Source organism: Rattus norvegicus, chromosome 9, assembly GCF_021556685.1.
Source record: "Rattus norvegicus strain SHRSP/BbbUtx chromosome 9, alternate assembly SHRSP_T2T, whole genome shotgun sequence".
In the NCBI taxonomy this organism is placed as follows: Eukaryota; Metazoa; Chordata; class Mammalia; order Rodentia; family Muridae; genus Rattus; species Rattus norvegicus.
In genome coordinates, this window is record NC_141542.1 from 93,743,551 (window position 1) to 93,771,235 (window position 27,685).

The following is a 27,685-nucleotide window of genomic DNA, read 5'->3' on the forward strand; positions in this document are numbered from 1 at the left end:
CAACAGGCTATACATGCCTGCAACTTTGTGGAAACCAGTAGACAATACAAGTGGGGAATAGGGTAGTTGGCAATGAAGAAATGGTAGTGGGGTGTGGGGTCCACTGAGATCATGCTGAGGAAACAGCATGGGGAGAGGGGCAGGCAGAAGGTAGAGCCCCAGCCGTAATACCCTGGCAACAAGCAACATGATGATACCAAAGACAAGGAAGAAAAGCAGCAAAATGAGAATAGCCAAGATGGTCAGCCTTCCTTGTGAGTGGGGCTGGATTCAGACGCACCTAGTGTTGGTATTCTGCCTAAGCTCCACCCCACAGCTACCTGGGAACAGCCAGGTATGCTCCGCCCCACAGTTGCCTAGCAACAGTCAGCTGTGCTTGACCATAAAGGGAGCTGTTTGCCCCCTCCTCTCCCTCTTGTTCTTTCTTGCTCTTCTTCTTCTTCCCATGTCCTCTTTGTCCCTGTCCCTTCTCTCCCCATCTCCCCTTTTCCCCCCACATGCTCGTGGCTAGCCTTTCCTCTCTTCTCATCTTCTTCTTTCATTAAACCTCTCCAATTGGAACCATGTTGACTTGGTGCGTTCTGTCCCGGCACGGGCCGCAATTTAAACCCTAACACCTAGGAGACACAGATCAGGGCTTGTCTGTGAGGGTTTTTCCCCAAGAGATTTAAGTGGGGATTTAAGATCCATGTGGCTGGCATGACCCCAAGAACTGGGATTTTGAGCTAAATGAGAAGCTGAATTTGAAAGCAAGAGACCCAGCATCCCTGAATACGATGAGATGAGCTGTTGCCTCACACTCTCTCCACCATGAATTCCCTGCCACAGACTATTTCCTCAAACCGTGAGCCAACTTACACGCTTCCTTCCCCGAGTTGCCTTTGTCAGGTGTCTTGGCACAGAAAAAAGAAAAGGTAACTCTGATAGTTACTTTTATAGCAAAATGGACAACATTAAAAAATTATAATGGTAGCTACTCCATAATAGTTAAGTATTTAGCATACATTATTATAGTTTTCCCTAAAAGTCGAAAGGCAAATTACAGCATTATGTCCACTTGAGGTTGAGAAAAATTAGGTGATTTCACAGCTGTTAGAAGGCAGGGTCTGGCAGGGTCACACAGTTTGCTTGAAGCGGCTGTTTTCTGCTTCGATGCTCTCATGCACTGAGAAATTCTGTTGCCCAGGGTCACCCATCACAACTTTGCATTGAGACAGATGCTCGTCTTTAGAAAGCTCTTCACCTTCCTGCCCACACCCCTACGCCTTGGGTAGATCCTACTGGCTCAACAAGATATTTCAGTAATTGACTTGCGTATCTTGGGCTGCAAGAATAATCACACACACACACACACACACACACACACACACACACACACACACCACGAAGACTGGACCATGATGTGGTTTGTTCTCCTGGAATCATTCTCATCCAGAGGGAGTGTTTAAGATAAAGCACCGTGATGGAAAACTCATTCCTTGACAGTCTACACAAAGCCTTTGGCTAAAAACGATCCTGTTGTGTGACAAAAATAAGTGTCTTTAATTAAAAATAACAACATGGGACTGTGTTTTTAAAGCACAACAAAACACTCCTGCCTACTGCCATATGTACCACATATCAGTATTCCCCCCCCACACAACCTTGTGTTTACTGAGAGAGAGACAAAGGATCTGTTGGACCCGGTGCCTGTCTCAGCAAGGAGGGAGATAAAACAACATCCCAGGAGTTACCGAGTTTTCTAGCATCCAGAACATGTATTCACTTCCAATGCAGGATTCTCCTTCCTGATATCTTTTTAAAAACAGAGAGAAAAATGAGGGGATAGTGTGAGGTCCACACATAGTTCTCACTTTATGTGGTCCTTTATTTTTATCCTCATTAAATAGATCAGGATGCCGAGGCTCAAGGGAAGACTGAAAGCTGAAGAGGGAGCTGGAGAGGGAGCTAAGCAGTTTAGAGCACTCATTCCTCTGACAGACGACTTGGATTTGATTCCCAGCACCCACATGGTGGCTCACAACCGTCTGCAACTCCACGGGATCCCATGTTCTCTTATGACCTCCTCATAGACACCTGGTATGCACCTGGTACAAACACATACATACATACAGAGTGTTAATACACATAATGCAATGTAAATAAACTCTTTAAAATAATTAAAGAGATAAGTAAATGGAAGAGGGAAATTCAACTTGTAGCCTTTCTCTGGTCTCTAAGAATTAAATGGGTAAATAAAATGGAAAATTCAGGGGAACATAGGCTAAATAAATAATCTGTAACCTAGGATGCTTGCTGAGTTTACTTCAATATTTTATCAGAAAAGTTTTCCTCTGTTACTGCTGTGTTACAGCTCCAAGCCTAAATGTTTCCCACATTTTCATGTGGTGAAGCCTTAGTTCCTAATAAGCAGCAGAGACGGGGGATTTGGAAAAGCGATGGGATTGCAAACCTCTGCCCTCATCCATGCACTGACTTGCTGACTTCATAGTCTACTAGGGAATCATGGAAACTTTGAGATACGGAAATGGTGGTAGATGTCAGTCACTGGGGGATGTCCTCAAAGGAAACATTTTGTCCTCTACCCCTTCCTCTCTTGTGACCTGGTTGTTATGATATGACTAGCTTTCTCCTACCACATTCTCCCTGTTGTCAGGTCTGCCTCACCACAAACCCTCTGAGTTGGCTTCCTAAATAAAAGCCACCAGAAGATGAATGAAAGAGACAAGAAAGAAATCCTGTTCAATATGACTTAGCTGAGCTGGCTCAAACTTCTAGAGTCCGACCATAAATAAGCAGTCTGTTTTAGACAAATTTAGGTACAGTTGGATTTTTGGAAAATGTTTTCTTGTGACGATTATCACAATAAAGCTTCAGGTGTGACTACATCAGAACTCTTTTGCAAAGCACACATGACCTCTCCCACAAGAATGGCTTCTATAATTGAAGAGCCTAGGGGAGGAATCTGGTGTGGCCCACATCATCACAGAGGTCACCAAGTAAACATAAACATGTGACATCTCTCCTGAGGATAGGTTCTATTGACTGAGAAGCAAGTCTCAAGATAAAGGTCTACGGAGGACGAATTTAGGATAAATGTAATAGAATGGGGGATTCAGGTGTGACCCCACCCTATAGCTAGCACAGATAGCCTGGGTATTAACTGCATCCACTCCTGCCTTCTGGGTGCAATATGAGCATGCACGTCACTTCTGTTGAAGAGAAAGCATGGGTGTTTCACATTCCTGGTGTCTCCAGTGCTGGTCTGTGAGGACCTCATGCTCTCCACATCCCTCAAACAAAAGTCACGTGACCATGGATTGAAACCTTTGAAAACATGAAGTAAGCTTTGCTTCTCATGTGCTTTGTCACAGCAGTGGAAAGTTCACAGCAAAACTGTGAAGTAATAAATCCAGGATGCCTGTGTTCCACACTGCTGCCACCTTCCTCTCTTCACCCATATGCAGAAAGCCTTCCCATTATCCCATGACGTGGCCCCAGATTATTTGGAAGTGTGGTCCCATGAGCCTGAAGCACTAATATGGCCTGGGAGCTTGCAGAAATACTGAACTCCTGGTCTCATCAAAACTTACTGCACCCCACAAAATCTCCATCTTTTCAAATCCGAATGCCACTACCCTGGATTGTCATAATCTCAGGTTCTTTTTCAAGAAGATGGATTCTGTATTGCTTTTTACCTCAGTCCTGAAACAGCAACAGTGAAAGTCTCCTAGGCTGAGATAAAGGCTGTCTAAAAGTCAAAGATGCCCAGATTTCCATTGAAAACATACACATGTACACACACAGGCATATATACAGTCCTGAAAGACTCAAAAGAACACTACTGTTGGAATATTAACAGTCCAGAAGGGGATACTTTGAGTTTTCTCCCCACCCCCAATATAGGATTTTGGCAGCCATACCTTTGCCTTCTCTTCTTGGGGGACTTGCTTCCTGGCGAGAACTCTAGAACCGGTTTAATGAACAGAGGATATGCCCAACCTGACTTCATGGTGGGTTCAGTCTTTCTAAGATAGGGGTATGGGAAAACAGATATTTTTTAAAAGTCTCCCATAGATAATTACCTCATAAAGACACATATACGTATGTGCAGACATTTAATTCATGTGGGCTACCTTTGAACATTTTAAAATGCATTTTCATGTTAAAGACATTCAAAAGGCTGGGGAGATGGTTCAGCCAGCAAATTGCTCCATACAGAAGCACAGAGCTCAGATTCCTAGTGCATGCATGTACACACTCACACACACACACACACACACACACACACACACACACACACACACACACACACACAAATGTATTTGCATTCAATTGTATACACAACTACATGAACTTGTAGACACAACCTATTCAGACGCATGCAGAGAGGCGACTGGGCTTTTGAAAATTCTCAGCATGGGCAAGTGTTTGAGTGAGCCTTTCTAAAAATCTAATTTTCCTACAAATTACCCCCACCTCCATACTTTTTTTTCTTGTTTATTTCTCAACTAACCCTGTGCCTCCACAGAACATATGTTGAAGCGGGGTGGGAAAACCTCAGGGCTCTCTTCTAGCTTTTACTCCCACTATTCCCGTTTTACTTTCTCACTAAAATTTGCTGATTTTCAAAATCTGTTATCTTACTAGTTTTCAAAGTAATAATACTTAAGGTTGTAACTTGAACTCACGTGTGCTTTAGCGTATGATATAGTGCACATACAGTCTCTTTATTTCTTGTTCCTACTGTCTATGCGCAGGAACCTGGAGGAAATCCCAGACTCAATAAAAGACGCTTTAATGCTTGATGATCCAAACCATCACTGACAATATGGGTTCAAATTTTAAAAGGTGGCTTATTTTTGGCTGTTTGTGTCTGGATTGAATGAGATGATACCATCCTTGTAGGACTAAAGACGACACCCAGTTTTGTAGGAAATGCACACCCAAATGTTTTTATCTTTTTTTTTTCTTATTTAAGATTTATAACTTTTTGGATGTTTTATTGGATAGTTTATGTATTTACATTTCAAATGTTATCCCCTTTCCCGGTTCCCCCCTCTCCCCTCCCCCTCCTTCCTTTGCTTCTATAAGGATGCTCGCCCTCCCTCCCACCCACTCCCTCCTCACCACCCTGGTATTTCCCTACACTTGGGAAACGAGCCTTCACTGGACCAAAGGCTTCTCTTCCTATTGATGCCAGACAAGGCCATCCTCTGCTACAAATGCAGCTGGAGCCATGGGTCCCTCTTTGGTTGGTGGTTTAGTCCTTGGGAGCTTTGAAGGGTCTGGTTGGTTGACATTGTTGTTCGTCTTATCTTAGCACGTTCGCTACCAGTGCATACTCTGCCCTGGGAAATACTTGTTTTATTTAAATCTCATTCTTTAATTCCTTTTTTATTCTTTGAAAGTGCTGTGTACTTACACAATATGTATAGATTCTTTCCATCTACCTCCTCCCCCCAACTCCCCTAGTGTTCTCACCCCTTCCAAAATACTTAAGAATTTCCTCCTTCTTAGATTCTCTGGTTTCCCCCAAATGTATTTAATAACGATGCCCCCAAAAGAACTGAGTGTTTGCTAGCCCACGGCCTTCATAATGGTTTTTGTTCCTTTTTCCTCATTACTCTTTTGGCAGCAATAATTGACGTGGTGCCAAGAGAGAAAACATCTTAGCCGTGCTTTACTTAATACTCCATATATATTTTTTTTTCTTATGGAACAGTTGGTGAGTTTTCTTTCTTGATTTTTTTTTTTTTTTTTGAAATGTCTCAGCAGCTCCCCTCCTCCACACAAAACCTTGTTAGTAACTCTGCGGCAATCAACAATTAATCAAAATGGAGCCTTCCACTCCAACAGGAAAGCTGGGTAGTAAAAGGGCCATGTAACTTTATGGGCTCCAATAACAGCTGAATTAAGCAGGACCTAATAATGATAAGTCTAATCAGATTGCTTATTTCAAAGTATAAACAAGTTTCCTGAGTGGGTCAAAAGTCACATCCTCCTCCGTCCCAGGTGGATCATAGAGGGGAAGAAGGCAGCTGAGGAAGGAGGTAAATACAGGATGGTATTCTCTCTCATCTATTAAAAAAAAAAAAAAAACCACCAAAACACTACCCATGGAAGGATAGAGTTTCTCTGCTGTATGCATTTCCAAACTCTGTGATTTAGCCATTCAGATGACCGACAGAACGTAGGTGTCCTCTTGATGCCTCAAGAGGTGCCTCATATAGGCATGAGTGTTTAAGCAGGGGTGAGCGATGGGAGGAAGCCCATCCGTTATTTCCTAGTGCGATCTGACTCAGTTAGGTGTGTGGCCAGATCAGTCTTTCAGCAAGTGAGTCCTTGTCACAAGTCTCAGTCATTTCAGTGGGGAGGTTAATTTGAATACGAATGTAAACAGGATTTGAAAAGCCCTTTCTCAACCCTTTGGAAATGATATGAGAGCTTGTGTGGGCCAGGTGGACAATGTTTGTGTCGATAGAATGTCAATTAAGGTTTGGTTTTTTTTTTTTCTTCAATTTTAAGCCCTTTAGTACAAAAGACTACTCCAAGCCTGCTGATTTTCTGCTGGTAACTCTGATGTCGTTATCATTTCCCATTGATTCTGCAGACTTCCTCGTCCTCTGTAATAGTCCAGATTAGCCTAGCAGGACACATTTTGTGAAAAGCCCCTGATTAGTACCCATAAAGATGTTTTGCTAAAGATTGATTTGATTAATTCGTTCCCCCACAATGTTTTGCCTTGGACCTTTGTAGGTCTATAATTTACAAGATGTATCCACTCACCTTACCAGTGTTAGCACTCACACAGAGTCACACGGGCTATAGCTATACAGAATAGCTCCAGGTTCTAGAATCATTAAGAACATTAAACGTGTAAAAAACATCTTCCTGTATTCGTCTGGTTGGTAAACTAGGAGGTTTTCTTATTACCACCACTTAACACTAAGAAAATTAAGCATCATTTACAAACAAGATTAAAGACATTTTTCCTTCCACAACCAATTAAGAAAATCAGAAGGAAAATGTTTTGATTCATGCTCATCATATATATGTAAATATATCACATAATGGCTCATATTTAGCAAATATGAAATACCAAAACACAAGTGGAAAATATTTTGGCATCTGTCCGGTCCTTGAGCTGGCTGGCACAAAGTGCGACTCAAAAGTGTTTTAGTCCTGCTGTTAAACAGTCACTGAGCTGAATAAATTAATTGCACATTGTTTCTACCGGAGACTCCATGAACTTTTGGGAAACACAGTAAAGGAGAAGCCTGCTCCAATCCTCCCCATCCAACACAGGAAAAGACAATTGTGTCTGAAGGGCTGATTTAATTAAGAAAGAAGTGTGGAGCTCTGGTCACACTGCCACTGACAGCCATTGAAGGAAACCTCCTATCACAAGCATGGTAAGTAAAATAGTTTTTAAAAAGAAAGTCCACAAAACCAAGAGTGATCCTCTTGAAACAGAACAACTGGCATACTGAAACAAGAGAGGGAGGAGAAGGCACTATGGACCTGCTGGCATCTGGGTCTGAAATTAGGTATAAAAGAGATAAGAGAAGATGTTGGGAAGGGCCTGGCCTTGGTAGCACACACCTTTAATCCCAGCACTCGAGAGGCAGGTAAATCTCTGAGTTCAAGGCCAGCCTGGTCTACAGAATGAGTTCCAGGACAGCTAGGGCTAAACAAAGGAAACTTGTCTATAAATAAATAAATACAAGTGTGTGTGGCAGGGAGTACGTGCCAGGTTATTATGCTGAACTAAACTTTGGAGATCGCTTCCTCAACTTTTTAAACAATCTACACAGAAACCTTGTTCCGTTTCCAAATCTACAGCATCCACGGATGGCATGGCTTAGCCAGCACTAGATCTAACCTGAGAACAAATGGGACCAACTGAAGGAAGCTATAAAGTGATGAGACAGGGGTCATTAGGCAAAGGGCTGGAAACAATTCCCTCTCAGGATGAGCATTTGAATGAGTGCTCTGAAGCAACTCATGGCAATAGTACTGCAAAGAGTTAAACAGAGATGGGTTTGCATGCAATGGAATCTTAGCACACAGCACAGCACCATAAGGGCTAAAGGAAGAGATACGAAACCAGAGCAGCAAAGAAAAACACATGCCACACTCTGAATTCCAAAGACATGAAACAACACCGTGACACCCAAACTCTAATACAATAGGTGGTTTCCCAGAACTCCAAGCACTTTGCTTCAGAATGTAAGTGCCTAGCAAATGCTCATTAACTCCTGTGAGAAGGGAAGCTAGCATTTGTGATTTAGAGAAGTGATCATGCACTATTTAAGAGTTAGATGATTTCATCTCAGCTCCAGACTGGATGGTTTGCCAAGTAGAGTGACTTGGAATAAGTTATGCAGCCGTCTTTGCTCTTGTCTAACTTCTACCATTTTGATCAGAGCAGCTCTGTGTGGAAAAATATGAGACCAAAGCACTTCACCTCTGCCTCAAAATTCACGAGACAGAAAGTAAAAGTTGGTATGAGGCTAAATCAGTGGATAGAATACCACTGGAAGACTGGAGATTTTGGGGGCCCCTAACCATGAGAAGCTGAGGGTTATATCAATGAGAGCAGAAGAGAGATGCAAGGTAAGCAAAGAGCTTTCTCAGAACTCCTAACCTCAGAAACTCATATGCTAAAATCAGGTCAAAGTCACTGGCCAATGACTAGAAGTAAACCCACTATCATCACCATTCCTCTCCCTCTCCCTCTCCCTCTCCCCCTCCCTCCCTCCCTCCTCTCTCTCTCTCTCTCTCTCTCTCTCTCTCTCTCTCTCTCTCTCTCTCTCTCTGTGTGTGTGTGTGTGTGTGTGTGTGTGTTTCTGGGTTCTGGAGTTCAAACCCTGGGCCTCACACATAATAGACAAGTACTCTTATCACTGAGCAGTGTGCTCAGCCCACATTCACTTTTATACCCATATTAAATATCAAATGGCCACAATTTAAGGATCGTTAAAGCAGTATTTACATATTGTCTCATATTTTCCACATCAGGTCTCCAGAAATTACAGATCTGGCTTGTCTGCTTAGGAGCTCACAAGATGACATTCAAAGTCCCCCCTGGAATTTGCATTTTACATGCATTCAGTAATTCTCTTCCAAATTCATGATGCTACGAGCATTCATTGTATGGCTATCCTAGAAGCCAGCTGCAAGGAATCTTTGGCTCTTGATTCTCCTTCTGATTAAGTTAAATCCAAGTGATTAGGGACCTTAAGTATACCTGAAAAAATCCTTTTATCTTTGCTGTATACAGTAATACAAACACTGGAGGGCCATAGTCTATTAGAAGGAAGGGCATTATAGTCTCCTGTGCACATGAGTTATTTTATATTGAACATAACTACGGGTTATAGGACTTTACCTAGAATCTTATATATGGAAACTTTTAAATACAACAATCAGAATATGAGACAAAAACTAAAAAGCTAAATAGTTTAAAAGATTAGATAAAACTAAACTGTAATTATCATCAAAAATGATATTGCTGCCTTAAAACTGCTCGGATTAGAATGAACACAGTCAAGGGAGTTAGACCTTTCAGAATACTGTCTGATGCCTCCCTGACCTCCCTTACGGTAGCCCCAGGAGGCACCTCTGATGTCTCCAACTAAAGGACAGTTTGACAGCTTCAGAATAAAAATTTTGAAGATTAAAACTTTTGTCTTGTTCACAATATTGCTGGGAAAGTTACAACCATATACAACATGAAGCCTAGTGATGTCCATGAGACTTCTGAAAAAGCCTTCTGTTAGGATTTCCCTAATTCCTGTCATTCTGGAGTTTTAATTGTTATCTTTAATAATAAACAGGTAAATATTGCCAAATGATTGATCTATATCCACTGAGATAATATATTGAAATTTTATCTTACTTACAGAGAAGTTGCAGTCATTGATTTTTAAATAGTAAACCATTTTCATCCCCACAGCAAATGAACTTAGTGCAGCTCCTGATGAAGCTCATTTATGTTCTAGGAATATCAGGGCCATAGCTGTTCTTCAGTTCAGTATCTTCATCCTGCCTTGAACATAAAGTTTCCTGGGTCCGATGGCATGAGAGTTTTTTTCTTAAATTTTTTTAAGAACCATATCCTTGTGAAGAATTTCTGTCACTCTGTAGGCGAGCGTTTCTTTTAATTTACTACTGAATCACAATAAAGTGTTTTAGTTGTGAATTCCTCTTTCTTAACACACAAAGGGACAGCCAGCGTTCTATCTCTTCCCGTGTCAGTCTTTTAGCCCATGTCCTTCCAGAAATGTTCTCCTTTAATTTGTATTGGGAAATTGAAACAGTAACTTGCCATGACAGTCCTTTGCACATTTATTTCACCATAACACATGTTCATGCCTCCTTTTTGTTTTTTCCCCCTCCAAAGTTACATAGTTTTTGTTTCCCTTAGTATGTTATACTGTGGTGTTAGTGTATTAACTCAATTTACTTGGTGTTAAATTGCTTTGAACAGATTAATTGTCCAATGAAATTTTTTTCTTTTCTTTTTTTCCCTTTTTTCTTTTCCTGTGTGTGTGTGTGTGTGTGTGTGTTTGAGACAGGTTTCCTCTATGTAGGCCTGGTTATCCTGAAACTCAGCATGTAGACCAAGCTCGGTTCAAACTCACAGAAATCCTGCCTCCCACGTGCTGAGAATAAAGGTATAAGCTTCCATGCTGGCTGCAAATTTTACATATCCTGAATTTGTCACAACTCATCAAATGGCAAACTTAAATATTCTCCGGCTCAGCTGCATACACAGTACACCTTGACAGAACTACAGACAGACAGACAGTGAACTTCACCTCGTCAGCTTGTGTTCTGCAGTAATGTGATGAACAATCCCGAAATTGCTTTTCACATATTCTAGACAGAAACAAATGAATATTTATAGCCATGACAATGGAGCCAAATTTCTCACTTTGGGAGAAGAGAAGTAATAATTGTAAAAAGAGCAAAATCCCATGGAATTTGTCTGGAACTAAATCCAAAATGTCCCTTACTCCCAAATGTTTCCCCCCCCCCCAAATAAGTGTGTGTGTGTGTGTGTGTGTGTGTGTGTGTGTGTGTGTGTGTGTGTGTGTGAAGGGTGGGGAGAAAATGGAGTGACAAAGCAAAATATAAACATTCCACAAATTGCATATAGACTTCTGCCTTATTCTTAAAGGTGGTCTACTGACAGTTTGTTACCATACCAGAAAAAAAAAAGACCCATTATTAAAAATTAAATAATGAATCCATAAAGAATTTGAATCCATAAAGAATTTCTTTTAAGACCGAGAGATGGGCTTCTCGAGTTCCCTGGCTGTTCTGTTGGACAGATGAATATTGCCCAGTGTCTTTATTTAATTGCTGAGAGGTCCGCTCCAGCCCTTGAGGGGACACTAAGGCTGGTTCTGTTTGCTGCCTGAAGCAGAGCTGGCAATTCTCCACGATACTGGGGGAGGGGGCAAGGTGGGGGCGGGGGGACGGGGAGACGGAAGCTCAGGGCACATTTTCTAGCCAGATCATGATCAGAATTTGTTAGTTATCGAAGACCCCAAACGGAAAGCCTATTTCCTTCTAAGAACACTTGCTGGGATCGGGATTGGGGGAAATAAAATCAAACATTTCCACAACTGTTCAGGAAGCCGCTTTGGGGATCCCTCTGCTAGCCTTTCTGGTAATTTTCCGTGCCCTGAAACACAACAGAAAAATCTGTAATTTTCAGTCCTCCAAACAAACCGTTCTTTTTCTTGAGATTTATGTGACACATTCATTTCCACCTTCGTCCTTTTGTGATCTAAGAACAAAGCAAGCTGCTGTTCAGATGTCTTTTTGTATTTATCATATGAAAACCCCCGGGTGAGACTTCCTGTAAAGTTGAAAGAAATTTTGTATACCGATTTTTGGCAGGGAGAGGCGAAGGGTCCCTGAATATAAAGATAAACGCCTAAAATTGCCACAATGTAATTGAATTCCTTTCAAATTCCGACAACGGCTTAACAACTCAGTGTTAGAGCACCCGTTTAAGGTCCTCGTGTTAATTTACCTTTATGTCCATGTGCTTGACTGTAGTGCTTTATCCCCAATTTTATCAAGATGGAAAATGTGTATTCCTTTTGCCCTGGCTTGGGAGAAACACGCTCAAATAATGTCAAGGAGAGAGATTTTCTTTTTCACCTCCTGTCTGACACTCAGGTCTCCAGGAGCCTCGCTGTGAGTGATTGACATTTCTGGTGAATTCGAACACAGCTTTAGAGCCAAATATTCTCTATTGTTCTTTTCTCATCGTGCAGACTGCTTTTAAAGGGCCACAACCCTTTTCCTTAAAATAGGCTGTAGAAAAAGCATGAACAGTGTACTTCAGGGTTAGGCTGTCCTGTTCCTAGGAGGCCATGTTTGAGGAACTACCAGATGTTAACATATTTTTAATTCAAATCATCAGGTTCAATTACATCATCAGGAAGGGCTGTTGTGTTCTTCCTGTATTTGAGCTATTAATAAAATATGTTTTTAATTTTCAAAATTGCCTGGCTTTGGGTATGGGGCGTTTCTCTGGGGAGGCAGAAACATAAGAAAGCAACGTATTTGGACCGCTAAGGTTTTTAAGACACACATGAAAAATAATTTCACATATTTTCAGAGTCATTTCCTGTTTATATTATATGTTGTCTGTGATCTAACACTGACTTAAATCCACTTACAAGCACCGATAATTACATGTTCATCGGAAGACGTAAAGCAGGTTCATGAACCCAAGCTAGGGGTTGGGGCACAAACAACACAAAGACAAAATCTTTCCTACTCTCTGATGTCAAGGAGACATCATTTTCTGTCCATGACTTGAAGTAAGGGGAGTGAACCCTGTGGGAGGCATTGACCCAACCTATGTGCAAATGTTTGGGATATGAAGAAGTGGGCACGTATGGAAACCTTGTCCTTTACACACAGCTGAGAAAAAGTCACAAAGGTTTTCAGGATCTTCAAGAGTCTAAGTAATCCAGAGTAAAGGCACCACCCAAATATTCTTAAAATGTCATAAGCCAAGGGTCTGGGAATGTGGCTGAGTGGTTAAGAGTACTGTCTGCTCTTCCAGAGGACCCTGATTCAATTCCCAGCATCCACATGGCGGCTTATAAACTGTAGCTCCAGTTCCAGAGGGTTTGACACTGTCTTTGGGGCTCTGTGGGCACGACACAGTGCACAGACATACATGTTGGCAAAACACTCATACATATAAAGTAAAATAACTGCTTTTTTAAAAGCCAGTGAGCCGCAGGGAGAAGGGGAGGAGGAGGGGGGCAGGGAGGGGGAGGAGAAGGAAAGTTGGATTTTCAGGCATAAAGGAGATTGTTTTTTAAGAAAATAATTATTTACTAACATTATTTTTAAGTATTTGTATGATCCTATGGTCAATATTATGCTGTAATTTTTATTTGACTGCTTAAGGAAAATACTATATTTCACTTTAAGGCAGCTAACAGACAATTTACCAAAGTTGGATTTAAGAGGCACTATAATTTTTGAATGGGACAAAAATTCTAAGTAGTAGATATCAAATCCCAAAGTACCAATTTGTATTGAGTTGATAGTAACTATTCTCGATTAGTAATGCTGCATATGCACAGGGTAGGGGAAGTTAAAGGATTTCTACTTGTCAAATATAAGCTGGGTTAACTTTCCCAGGTCCTCTTAAAAAACCTCCTTATTTAAAGTACAAACTCAACATTATAACATTAAAATAACCATTGTAGATATTATAATAAAAGAAAATAAATTCATACAAAAATAACCAAGAGGCTAAAGTGAATTAAGAACAAGAGGGAAACCACACCACTGCTGTCTGTGTCTTTGAGCTCAACAGTGGACTTGTCTTTTGACCTTGGATTTGTCAGTTGAAGAAGAAATTCCTGGCTTGATAATTCTAAAAATCTCTAGATAAAAGAAGTTTTCAAGGCTAAAGAGTTGGCTTTAGTGGTTAAGAGCATACATTGCTCTTGCACAGGACTGGAGTTCAGTTCCCAGAACACCATGCAGCTCATAACAGTCTGACTCAGTTCTCGAGATTCTCATGCCCTCTTTTGGTTTCTTTGTGAACTGCATGCCTGTGGTGCACATACATACATATGGGTAAAACACTCAGACACATAATATATAATTAAAGACGTGGTTTTCAGCTACTCAACTCATACTCATTCGTTGACATGTAGTCTGTGGCCATGGAGGAGGAGAGTACTCATACCATAGCAACAGGAAGCAGACAGAGTGCTGTAACCAGGGGCCAGGAGAGAACACTCAAAGGCCTGCCCCTCATAGCATGCTTCCAACAGTTAGAGCCACCTTCTAATAGTTCCACAGCCTCCAAAACCAGCAAACCAGTGAGGGAACCAGTGCTCAAACCATGATGAGCTCATAGGAGACATTTTACATGTAAACTGTACCCAGAGGAGAGTAGAGAAAAGCCTTCCATTAGGCTTTTCCCTCACCCCATAGTCTTATACCTTGAGAATGAGACAGTAATCTGGCAACAAAATATAGTAAAATATGGAGACCAGCTTATAAACGCACTAAAGCCATGTAAATTCAGTCTCTGAAACCTGCATGCTAGAAGAGAACCAACGCCTTCAAGGTATTATCTGGCCATGCGTGCATGTACGTGTATGTGTGTGTGTGTGTGTATGTGTGTGTGTGTGTGTGTGTGTGTATATGTGTGTGTGTGTTTGTGTGTGTGAGTGTGTGTGTGCCACAGAGAGAGAGAGAAAAATATCAATCAATCAATCAATCAATCAATCAGTCAGTCAGTCAATCAATAGTGATGTTTAAAATGAGGGACCACAATTTTGTGGATGGAGATGAACAGTATCTAAAACATACTCCCGGCTTTCCTTTTTCAGCTACTGAACTTTACCATTTCAGACAGATAGCGGCCATATGTAATCTATAACCATAACCACAACAGCTGTGCTTCAGCGAGACTTTACTTACCAAAGAAAGCAGTGTAGCACATTAGTCCCAGAGGTGACAGTTTGATGACCCATCCCTGCTCTGAACATGTATGCTGTTTGATCATATATTAGCAACCCATTAAATTTAACTTTCCGAAGTGAGACTTTCAAATCCATTTTACATTACCACTGACAATTTTATCTCTTACTGTCTTTCAAACTTCTTTGTTCTGTGAATATAAAGATCATCTAAATTTGGTCCTAATTACAATATTGGAAAGGAGCAGGGAGCGGAGAACAATAGGCAACTGTGGAAAGCATTAGCCAGGAAGACAGAGGCCCAGCTTGTGTCCCTATCAGCATTTCCCAAATCATTAGGAATTAATAAATCAACATGATGGACTTGTTAGATCTGAGACCAGATACCTCGAAGTGCAGTCAAGAGTTCACCTCATCTCTGGAAAACTCCAGTGCTTGTCTGAGGCATACACAAACCTCTGGACTCTTCTCTGTCTACCTGAACATTCTGAGACCCAAACACTAGTTAACTCCTGTGGAAGCAGAAGAGTCTGTGCACTGTGGACAGTATTCTAAAAGAATTTTTAAAAAAATGACTAAGTAAATGGGACTAGGTGAATGTTAAAGAAAAAACTTCCCCCAAATTTTTACGTTGATTTAGAAACACTCTAATCTTTATTATTTCTTTATTTAAGAAGGTATGTATGTATGTATGTATTTATGTATGTATGTATGTATGTATGTATGTATGCATGTTCTTTGTATCTTTGTATATATGTATGTATGTATCTTGGCTTTCAAACAGAGTTTATGTGTCTTTCCATTAGGCAAATGTCATGCTTTATTGAAAAAAAGAGAAAGTTTCACAATGAAAATTCTGGGTGCTTGTAGATGTGTTTGAAGGATACACAAAAAGAAAACAAGAAAACATTGTTTGCTTGGTTTTACTTATGTGAGTGGCCTGCCTCTTATACCAAAAGCACTTTAACTCCGTTGGTAGGCAGACTGCTCAGTGATATTTATGTTGTTATCTTTCTCTTACCAAATATATGTGAAATACTTTGAAGGAAGACTGCTGTTTTCCTCTTAGCCCTCTTATGGCCACAAGATTCCCATAAGGAAAACTGGCCAGCAGAAGTGGAATAATCCCAATATTCATGCGGGGGAGGCAGGAGGATTAGAGCCAGATCAAGGCCAGGAACATAGTGAGACAGTATCTCAAAATAAATAAATAAATAACATTGAAAGAAACAATGCAGACTTCACCGTTTCCTTCTATAAATCATACTGGTCTGACATTTCCCTAAACTTGGATGCTAAGAATAGCCTCCTGTTGTAGCCCCAAAATATCTGCTTCTTCCTGCAGATTGTTAAAAGAAGGTAGGAATGAGGCCACTCCCTGCTTGCTCATGCCTACGTGATGATGTCCACCTTGCACACCTCTGAGGCTCTTCCCTTTCACATGCCTTTTAGAAATTCTAGGGTTTTCTTTCTTCCCATGATGACTTAAATCCCTTAGCCTCTGTTGAAAAACTTAGCTTTCAATAGTACCGGACTTGTCAAGAAGCTAAATGGTGTGAACTTCAAACATTCAAGACTTTCTGGAAGTCTTTCCCTAGTATCTAAATACACCCATAATCCATCTCCCCACACCCAAGAGGTCAGATCATTGAGAACATTCTGTTCCTCCAGCTCCATGATGAGGCCTAGTAGGGGTAACATTAATTAATTCCCAATTCCAATGTCAGCACAATACAATTGCACTGAAAACTCAAAATACTGACCATTTCCCCTGTATTATATTTGTGGTATTGTCAAAGCATTTTGCTCATAGATTGTTATATTTAAACGAATGAAGTGCATTGCTATTATTAGCATCTGATAAAGAAATGTAAATGTTCAATAGAGTTGGACATCAAGTCTTATTAACCATACATCAGAGCAGATGTCTATAAGTGGATAAGCAACCTAACACAGAAGATAGCGTCTCCAATGTGGGTGGCAATTGAAGCAGATCCGAGACTGGAAAGCAGTTTGACTGCACTCAGTCATGTCCCAGGTCCATGTAATTCTGGATGTTCTGGCTTAGAAATGAGGTTTCCCTCCAAACAGCTTCATTTAAGCTGGTGGGAATATTGAGAGGTACTTGGATTGTAAGGCTACTAACTATACTGATGGATCATTTCGTTGAATGGGCTGCTAGGAAGGCTCTGGTTGAAGGGATTCTAGCTGGGCCTGTCGTTGAAGAACTTACCTTGCCCCTTGGTTTCATGGTTGCCATGAGGACCACAGCTTTACTCCAGTACGCACTCACTAGCTCCATGGCTGCCTCACCACAACCTAACAGCAAGGCAGCCCAAGAACCTTGGGCTGAAACCATGAGTCAAAATAAACATTTCCTCACTTAAGGTGCTTAGCTCAGGTGCGACTCAGTCACAACGAATGACAAATAATAGATAACACAATCTTCTTTGAGGCCATTACACCTAATTACTCTGGGTCAGACAGCAATATAAATAAGAATTGTTTGTTTTTTGTTTTTTTTTTTTTAAAGCAGAACAGATCTACAAGGATCTCAGGTCAATGAGTCATAATGTTTCTGCTATGAGCATAGCAAAATATAATTTCCTTTCATTCAACTCAATGTTTGACTTCTTCAGCTTACCCAAACCACGGGACCTAGTAAGATGACCCTTAACTTATTTACTTAATATTTATAGGAAACTGTTGTTCCCAGTACTTATACTCAGAATAGTCAACAACAATAGCCTACCATTATAATAGTAGGAAAAAATCATTCCTTCACTTTATTAATGAAAAGAGTAAGATTAGCCCTACTATCTTGATGGTATTTTATGTCTTTCAAATATTTTAAAATTATTTCCCTCACACTATCATTTTATGGGTGAAGACAATGCACCAGTCCAAGACACCGTTTTAAAATTCAATCCTTGACATGAGAAAAAATGGCTTCCTCATAGTTTGGATTTCTGTTGTCACTTTTACACTCAACTGTAAGCTCGGATTTTATGACAACACTCAAACTAGGGAAGCCAAACAGGAAGCCTGGCAAGCTTTTATTGTGAGCAGGAAAGTTAGCTGAGGGACTACAATGAATGTTGGCCATTTGCAACCTCAAGGGAATGGGTTCTCCACAGAGAGCCAAGAACTGGAAATCCCTACAGGCAAACTCCCAGAGTCTTGGAATTAGGCTAATCAGTTATTTTGAATTGAAGCACTGACAATTACCAGGCATTCCCTGCACCTACAGTTGAATTGGTCATTTCTTAAGTCGTCAAAACTATTTTTAATAAAAAATCACCTATTCAACACTATATAAATGTCCTTAGATTTATTGCACCGTGTGTGTGTGTGTGTGTGTGTGTGTGTGTGTGTGTGTATGTGCATGTGTGTGCACACATGCATATGTTTGCTTTTGGACTGCTAATTCTAACACCATATAATAAACTTTCTTCCATTCTTTCATAAATTCTTTTTCCCTTTAAATTTGCAGAAGTGAATGTACACGTAGCCAAGCCTGTTAAAGCTGTCAAAATTAGGTGAGAACAAACTAAAGGAAGGCTTGAGCTCCTCTTTAAAAATCCATGAGGTATCTTTGTCTTGTGATACTGTCTTTTACTGTCTAGATCTAATTTGAGTTCTTAACTACGTAGGCGCAGTCTGATAGAATGGCTTAAATGACTTTAAAATCAATGGAGAATAGACGTGCTTGTGAATTTAATATTAATTTGGGTTCTTGGAGCTATTTTTAAAAGAAATATATGTATATCCAAATTTCCCTTGGAACCAAAACTATCATAACAAATTATTTTAAGACTACAAAGTAAAATCTTAGCAATTAATGCATTAACCCAAAAAATATCTACTAAACGGTAACCAAACACAGAGATGCTCTCTGGTCTTCAGTATGGGAATAAATTGAACCCATGTTATACCACACCTTACCAAAATTACCTAATTTTGCCATTTGCTAGCTATTATTTGTGTCAGTATTTATTGTCTTCTCGGTTTTCTAGGATTAATGGTAAACCATAACAGACACATCTCAGCTCAATGTAGCTTGTGGATTCTCAGGGAAATTAGACAATCTGATAATCACCATATATATAAGGTGCACCATGGTCAGGATGACATACAGAGAGCAAAGCACCCTAGTAAGAGCACAGTGACCTTGGCAGAGAGACTAGCAAGTCCACCAGGAAGTAAGGTTTGAAATAAAAGTGGATGAGCTAGCCAGGTATATTATTTATTTTCTCAGTGCTACAAGAAAAGTACCAACAAAAGCAACATAAAAAGGGGGGATTAATTTTAGCTAACAGTCTGAGGGTATAGTCTACTGTGTCAAGAAATCATGGTGTGAGGGGCTTGTCTCAGTCACTGTTTTATTGCTATGAAGAGACACCATGACCAAAGCAACTTAAAAAAGAATGCATTTAATTGGAGGCTTGTTTACAGTTTCCGAGGGTGAACCATGACCATCGTGGTGGGGAGCACTGCAGCAGGCATGACCCCGGAGCAATAGCTGAGAGCTTACATCTGACACGTAAGCAAGAGGCAACATGAAACAAACTGGGAACTGCATGGGCTTTTGAAACTTCAAAGCCCATCCCCACTGATGCTCCTCCTCCAACAAGGCCACGCCCCTTAATCCTTCCCAAAACAGTTCTACCAACTGGATACTAAACTTTCAAATATATGAGCCTATGGGGGTCATTCTCATTCAAACCACCATAGAGCTTAATGCAGCTGGTCACACTGCACTTGCCGTGAAGAAGAGAAAGAATAAATGCTGGGGCTCTGCAATCTTCCTCCTTTTTCCGCAGTCCGAGAGTTTAGCCCATGGAATAGTATACCATATCTAGGATGTTGCCCACATCAGAGGGCCTTTCTATTCAGAGAAACCTTTCTGGAAATACCCTCATACACAGACCCAGAAGTGTGTTTCCAGGATGGTTCTAAATCTCATCAAGCTGAAAATTAAGACTAACCTTCACACCAGATACAAACACAGGTGTGAGTTGGATTGGTCTACTAGTCACAATTTTGTCACTGTAATAAAATAATAAAATATTCAAAGCCAGTCTGTGCTACAGAGCAAAGTCTAGGCCACCCAGAACTTGGTCACAAAGATAAAGCAAAAAACAAACAAAAAAACAATTAGAACTTGGAAGTCATTCCTACCCCCTTTTAATTGCTTTTCCTGTCAAATATACTAAAGCTCCCCCCATAAATTCCAAGTCACTTTAAATACTAAAGCTGGTATGATAAGGGGTCATTTGAAATTGTTTTCAGTCCTGGGTTACTAATATTTGATTCTGTGTCCGGGGCATTTGCTGTGTGGTCCTCTGCTGGCCACATTCCTTCCTTCAAGGCACGACGTCTCCTTGGAGATGCTTCATTCTGTCTGCTCTGTCATATACTCTGCATGGAGGTGTTCCTCCTCCTCCTCCTCCTCCTCTTCTTCCTTCTTCCTCCTCCCTTCTCCTCCTCCTCCTCTTCTTCCTTCTTCCTCCTCCCTCCTCCTCCTCCTCCTCCTCATTCTCTCTCTCTCTCTCTCTCTCTCTCTCTCTCTCTCTCTCTCTCTGTGCTTGCTCCAGGAAATTGTCCTGGTTCCCTTTAAATTCCTATCCGATTTTATTGTCTTCAGTGATTGGCTCAGAGAGAAGGTTACCCAATCAGAACTAACCTGGCAATAGGAGATACATGTAGGTTTCTGGAAGTGAGTGTCTCCTTTTACAAAAGCCTCTAGAAGAACTCCTTTTTATAAGAAGTGTCTTCCTTTATTTTTATTTATGCATATGTCTGCTTGTGTGTGTTTATTCACCTGTGTAAGCATGTCCAGAGAGGCTAGAAAAGGGCATTGGATCCCCTGGATCTGGACTTAAAGGCCATTGTGAGCTGCTGGGGGGTGGAGGTAGGGGGTGCGTGAACCAAACTCTAGTCCTCTGCAAGTCCTCAGGACCAGTTGCTTACATGGAACCGTACATTGCAGCTTTGGGAAGCTTACATAAGATACCATGTTACTTACAGCATGACAATGTATAGGCTGTTCTAAACAGTTGTTTTGTTCTGTCTAGAAGTAACAATCATTCTTCAATTTACTTTCACTTTCTTCCATTTAAAGGATTTCATTTAAGTATCTATCTAAAGGTGGGGCATTGAAACAGAGGCCTACAATCCTAGCCTTCGTGAGGACAGGGCAGAAAAATGGCTCTGAGTTCCAGGCTAGCCTGGACTATTTCAAAGCGAAGGCCTGTCTCAAGAAATGAATGAACCAATCAAAATATAAACCATTTAGACACCCAGCCCACTCCACCATACTAATAATGTAAAAATATTGAAGGTTGCTGGATTCAACAGATAAACAGTGCATGTATCCCTATATTTTCCTACTACACTGAGATCATTCAAGTGCAACCGAAAGGAATCCTCTAGCCCAATTCCCTCATTATACTGTTGGAGAAGCAAAGACCCATCCTGGAGTAACTTACTCAAACCCAGTTAATTATTTGCAAAGTGAGGGCTAGAATCCAGGTATTCTAATCTAACCCCCCTTTTTTCCCTTTGTTGCTTATTAATTCATGACAAAGAGACTGCCGGCTCCTCTTTCTGTTGCATTCAGATTAAAGCCCATGGCATAGTGTTTTGAATCCCTTCAGTGTTAAGAAATACCTTTGAAGATGGATTTGATTTGGAGGAACAATCAGAAGTCATTTAGAGCCAAGTGCAGTAAACAAGGTAGGTAATCAAACCAAGCAATTCATGTTTTGGTCCAAAAAGGGTGTAACGTTGAAGTAATGAGGCTGATCTTTCTTTTCATGTAGCTCATAACTGAGCTTTGATGTCATTATATTGAAATGAAATTCCATTGACATTCATTTCAGAGTTTTATTGCTCACAATTTGATTCTGCCTGTTCCCTGGATTTTAAAGTAGGTGCTGCTAGATTCCCATGTAATTAAAGTAACAGCCATGATACCTGGCTGCAAAGCATGCAACCAAGAAGGGAAATAAATAACTTAATGTATTAAATGCTTATTATATAGAAAGCACTAACACAGACCTCTACGCAGAAGACAGAAAGTGCATGGCACCATTTCTCATGTTCTGTATTCCTTATTTTAATGATGAGAAGTGAATTAAGGCTAAGGGGTTAGGTGAACTTCGTAAAGAAGATTCTTGATCCCCATTGGTTTGTTAAAGAATCAATATGCATTAACACACCCATCCCTGGATTAATTAAATATAACATAAAAGCCATCTCCAGCCAAGTCAGATTGGCACCAAATATTAATAATGCATATTTGTGAAAATGATGTAGGATATGTAAAATTACGGTTCTGATTAACTTCATGGAATTCAATGGGACTTTTAATATAGACCTTGGACTAGGGATGGGATGATATCATCTTAAAATCATGAAGATAATGCAAATTATAAAACCTGTAGGAAGGAGTGTGGAACCTTAAAGAGTGGTGCCAAGGGGAAGATGAATGCAGCATGAGAAAATACTGTATCAGTGGGGCATCTGTGTCCAGATGGATCTGTAGATAAAGACGCTTGCTATCAACCTGAGTTTCATCCTCAGAAGCCACGTGGAGGCCTTGAAGAACAAAGTCCTACAAGATGTCCGCTGACCTCTTGTTTTTTTGCAAATTTCATGTGCATTGTGGAATGTGTGTACCAACACACAATAAATCATTTAAGCATGATAATAAAAGTAGGGGAAACAGCTCCTGATTCTGGATCCTTGTTTAAGATTCTACATTCTCTATAGAGCTCACATAACATCTTGATTTCAGAGTCGGATTTCTACTGTACATTTCCTGAAGATGGGAGGCAGTGGGAACTCCTCCCATCACATGGCTTTTCTGGATCCTGCCATTACCGGGCACCTCAGACTCATGAGGCTGGAAAGAAGCCTTGCATGAGAATCTTGCACTCTTCCCTGGCATTATCAAACCTGAGGAAGTTGATGTTCCTATTCAGAGGAAGCATAGGCCTAGGTGTCCAGAGCTAGAAGAGAAGTCAATGTTATTAAATCATTTGTTCTAAGGTCTATTTTTATTTTATGTGAGTGTTCACATGTAACAAATCTGCCCATGATAACTTGCTTCCAATACTTGTGAGTAAATCACCCTAACCCCAAATTAGGCTTTTGGTATTGAGTCATAGCCTAGGTTCTGTTTCTTGGCTTTGGACATTAAACATGAAAGAGATATAACTCCAGTAACAAGGAGGAATGGGTGTCTATATGTAAGACAGAAAGATACAGGACTCACCATTTACCAAATGCACCTGTAATGCATCCGGAGTATGGCAGGTGTTTGATGATAAAGAGCTACAATGGCCCATAACCACCCTTCCTCCTCTTCTTCCTCCTCCTCCTCCTTCCCTTCCCTCCTCTTCTTCTTCTTCCTCCTCCTTCTCAATATGTGTCAGAAGATTCACAAATGTGCCATAGACGAAAATCTCATAGACCATTACATTTAATGAGCTGAACCTTTTGTGCCTTCCACACAGGGGTGAAGATGAGCATGAGCTTAAATGTAAGATTGATATCCTGTGGTTTGGTCCAAGTGTGGATGTTCTGAGACAAGGAGGTAATCAGCTGTGTAGTCCCACCCTTGAGCATCTGCACACAGTGGGAAGTTTCTTATGATAGGTCTCATGGGCTCCTTTATCTTAGGAGAGAATCCTAGGATACAGGGATCTAACTGCATATGGAAATCAAAGCCTGTTGACAATTGGAATGACATTAAATTCAAGCACGTTGGTTTACTGGAGATGTACTATAAATTTTTTGAGTAATTTAGTTCCTTTATGTTCCCTCACTTGTCAAATGGCTATATAGTAACAAATGCCAGAAAGTGCTAACAAGTGAGAATGTATTGAAAAAACTTAAATAATACAAGAATTATATACATATACATACATATATATATACATACATATATATAATCATCCCAGCCTCAATAATAATTAGAAATCATGTAATATCAGTGAGAATTTTTTGAGGCTTAAATGTCAGAAAGGATCGAGAGAGTTTCTAGTATGATTTCATTCTCTTCCTATCTATACCCTGAATGATCCAGTTTTTCAGTAAGATGGCTCATATTCCTCGTGGGTGTCTTGCTTAGGACGACAAAGCTTTAAATGTCTCAATTACTTCCTGTATGCCTGTGTCCAAAAGGGGCTGTTGGCGTGCTGGGTGGAGTCATGTAACGTCACCTTCCACTGACTGGAGGAAAATTACCCTCATGGAACGACAACAACATACTCAGTGACACCTTCCAGGTATAAGGAGCATCCTGTGTCCCAAGGCTCTACCTCAGAGATACATGGAACCGGAAGGGCTCCCCCTCCCTGCCATAAGCCCCGCTTCAACAGGCATTTCCTCCCTTTGGATATTGCAACATGGCATTGTCATCTACTGAGTTCATGCCCTTCTAGAACCTTACAATCAAGTGACAATAAAAATTTGCAAAAAAACATTTCATAATACTTTTAACTTTATGGTTTTGTGTTGGGCTGAATTTGTAGCTATGGCAGCCACATAGCCCATGGACTGCAGGTTGAACATACCTGGCTGAAGAACAAAGGCTGGAATTAAATAACTCCAACCACTGAACTCATGTTTAAAAGGCACTGGATACGCTAATTGCTTCAGAAGAATAAATGGCCCTCTCTAAAGAAAATGGTTATGAAAATTTTAAAGACATGGGAATTAATCCAATTTTTTAAAAATGTAAGTGGAGAAAATAAACTCATGTAATTCTCATTCACTTTATATGTATTTTCCTTAGTTTTTCAGCTCTTGTAGAAGATTTTCATACAAATCTCTCTTTTCCAGAGTATCTTTAAAATGATGGTGACTACAGAGCTTACTTAGTACAAGGATGTCATGAAGTCAAAGGGCTGAAAAGGGTCATGTTCCCAAAGCTTTGCAAGATGTGCCAGCATGCATTGCCATGGGAAGCATAAATCAGGCAAGGTACCTCAGGGGAAATGAACTGGTGACACCTGTCATATTTTAAAGGGTCAAGGTCTAAGGGATGCCTTTGGAGCAACTGAGATGTCAAGAGCATCAGAGGAAATAGCTGCCTTAGAGGAATAAAGAAGGGTGATAACAGGTGGTTTTGCTGGAGCCCAGAGTTAAGAATCACAGAAAGAGGGCACCATTCTAAGTAGCCTAGCGGAATCTAGGGAGCTCTGAGAATAAAAACCTTAAAAGGAAATGGACATAGAGAGGGGCAGTAAGCACACCCGATACTCCGAGCTGGGAATGCGGAGTCATACTGCTTTAGCCTCCCACCATCACTGCTATGTTTGGTGTTTCTCATTAGCCAATCTTCTCCACAGATGAGTATAAAGGAAAAAATGGGTAATGTTTTCTGGGATACACAGCAGACCAGACGGAATGGCTCCCCCAGTCAGCAGAGAAGCAAACAAAGTCTGTATAGAACAGGGGCACAAATTCCTCAACAGAACTCACATGTAACAAATCTACTTAAGGACATTTCAATCAAGTGGCTTGAATTAAAGGGATGCAATTATTCAAAATTATCAGGAAAAAAGGCATAATTTCAGAAAAATTCAACTTCAAACTCCCTAACAAAGAATAGGAGGAATGTTCTTAACCTGTTGCAAAGTACCAATTAAACACCTACAGCGATCATAATAAATAATTAATGATGTAATATTTAAAGAATTCCCATTAAATCAGGAACACTATAAATATGTCTTCAACCTCTCATTAATTCAGCATTATACTACACTCCATTAAAAACACATGAAGTATATGATTAGAAAAAGAAGATAAATATATGACAATTTATAAATATTTTGATTATTTTCACCAAAAAAAAAGTTTCAGAAACTTTACAGAAAAACTATTAAAACCAGTAAGAGATTGGCATGCTTCCAGAATATCAGCATTTGATAGCTTCTAGGAGAGGAAGAATTGATTTTTATTAGTGATGTGACCCCTGGTAGGTCTACCACATGCCGGGGCAGGCTTTGCTCCCAAGACTAGCCAGGCAACACAAATTGGATGCAATGGGAAAAGAAAACAAATGAAGAAAAAGAAATCTTAAGGGGGTAGGAAGGGATGGGTGAATGAAGAGGGTGGTTATGGGAGTTATGGGAGAGAAGAGGTGAATATGTTCAACATATACGGTAGGAAATTCTCAAGGAATTAACGAAAATATTGTTAAATGTATCTCCATACATAGAATTAAAGCCTAGACAGACTGACGAAATGTCAAAAGGTTAAATGAATGGAAGCAATTAAAAGATCATGGTACAGCTGCCTAAATTTTTACACCTTAAGCAAAACGGGTTTCACAAACTCCCCTCTTTTAGGATTGTGTTCAAGTGTCACCAACAGGATGACATTTTATATGAAACACTTGTCTGGGGTCCTATACCCACTCTACAATCTGATTTTATCACATCATATTTGATTTGACTTACTCAAATGGGTAAGTAGCACTTAGTTTGCAGCAGGGACTTTATGTAAGTTCAGGGGCTCTTGTAGCTACTCCAGATCGTTGTGTACATTCAATATCTAGTAGACTTTGCTAACATTCTTTCTCGAAGTAAGGAAACTGAGGCACAGAACAGCGATTGAATTACTTCCTTCGGCTCCTAAGCGATGGGAAACAGGATAGAAATCTGGACAATGAAGTTCCAAAGGCAGAGCCTTTCAGTAAGCTGATACTCTGCCCTCTGTTCACCAATAATCAATACCCGAAGTTCAATTGGGTGTGACTCTGGCAGCTGATGCATCTTACTTGGTTTTCCTATTTTTCTTTCTAGCCATTATATTCTCCAGTGCCTAGAAAAGATCCTGTAACATAATAGATGTTCAAAACTGAGTGGAAAGTGTCAGAGATATTTTAGAGAGGTTATCAACACTAAAAATCATAAAACAAAATGTAATTAAACTTGACTGCATTTGTTTCAGTCTCATCTCAGTTATTGTGATAAAACATTCAGAACCAAACCAACCTGGGGAGGACTGGAAATCAAGCAGGAACTTGTAGCAGAAACCATGGAGGAATGCTGCTTCATGTTTTGTTCCTAAGCCTGTGAGGTGCCTTTCTTTTTTTTTTTTTTTTTTTTTTTGATGTAACAGCAAGAGGTAGCTTTATTAACGAGATCCCAGGTCTTAGCGGGATCCCGGGTCGACACGTATCTCACACAGGAGACAGAGGAATCGACCCCGAGCTTCCAAACTCGGGGGTTTATATAGGGAAGGTTAGGGGCATTCGCGCGGGTGCACATAATTGGTCAATTCAAATGGTGCACAGTTACTTTCAGCGCGAAATTACATCAGCAAGGAGTACGTGTTATCTAGCAGCTCGGCAGGCAGGTAGGGTGGCTCATCTCACTCAGGGGGGTGAAGGAAGGGGAGGGTGTCCTTGGGGAAGGAGGGATGGTCAGTGTCCTTGGGGCTGATAGCTGGTTTGGCAAGTCCTATCTCTGGCTCTCCCTCAGGCACGTCCCGCCCTGCACATCTGGACTCTGACAATCAATGAGCAACCTTTATGAAACTCTAGTTCTGCACATTCGGGCTCTGACAATCAGTAACCTTTATGAAACTCTAGTTCTACATTCCCCACTTCTTTTTTTTGGTAATAGTTCTAATCCTAGAACTTCATGGAGAACTCAGCTTCATCTAGCATAACAGCTTGG